The sequence below is a fragment of the Condylura cristata genome, unplaced genomic scaffold, assembly GCF_000260355.1.
Source record: "Condylura cristata isolate star-nosed mole 26May11 unplaced genomic scaffold, ConCri1.0 scaffold00022, whole genome shotgun sequence".
NCBI classification, from domain to species: domain Eukaryota; kingdom Metazoa; phylum Chordata; class Mammalia; order Eulipotyphla; family Talpidae; genus Condylura; species Condylura cristata.
In genome coordinates this window covers 36681373-36682194 of record NW_004567123.1, presented here as the reverse complement: position 1 = coordinate 36682194, position 822 = coordinate 36681373, and positions in this window count along the sequence as shown.

The window sequence follows — 822 nt, the reverse complement described above, 5'->3', positions numbered from 1 at the left end:
GCCGCCCAGGCCACGCAGGAAGACACCCCAGGTCTAAACCTCCGTCGCAGAAACGCGGGCCGGGGACTGCTGTTTCTCAGAAAACACAAAGTCATTTTTATTCCACTTCGTGTGACTTATTAGACTCCCGCTGCAGTAATTACAGCCACGCGTTGTTCGGGAGGTCTAAACTCCGGAGGAACTTACTACTGTCGGAGCTGATTGCTGAAACCGCGCGAGCCGACAGGATGAGAGTCATCGACACGTTTGCAGGCGTCGGCTCCGTCGGGGCTGGGCTCCGCGCTCGCTCGGCAGGGACGAGCCCATAACCTCACCCCAGCGCGGGGGGCCGCTCTCTGGCCCCCCGTCAGGCTCTGCAGACCCGTCCCTCCTGAGTCGCCGGCACCTTCCGGCCCCACGCGGCCGTGAGACGCTCCCCGAGCTGCCTGGGCGGTGCTTCTCTAACGCCGTCAAGCCAACTTCAAGGAGGCCGCGGTGGCCAGACCAGAAGCGGACTCGGGGGAGGGCGAGGGCTGCCACGGGGGGCCGGCCCTCGCCCGCCTGCCCCCCGCCCCTCCCCGCCGGCCCTCTGTCCTCCTCCCTCAGGCAGACAGCAGAGGGCGGGGGTCGGCCTCCTGCCCAGACCGCGCCCCCCACGAGGCCTGAGGGCAGCGCGGGGGTCCCCGACCCACCGGCCTGCAGGGGACCAGAGCGACTGGGCATCTGCACGCCTGGGGCCCGAGGCTGCGGCGCCACCACCTTTGCGGGCCTTCACCTGGCCGCCGGCTGCCCCTCTGGGGGCGGCAGGCCGAGCGAGGCCCCTGCCCTGGGGGCGGTCCGGAG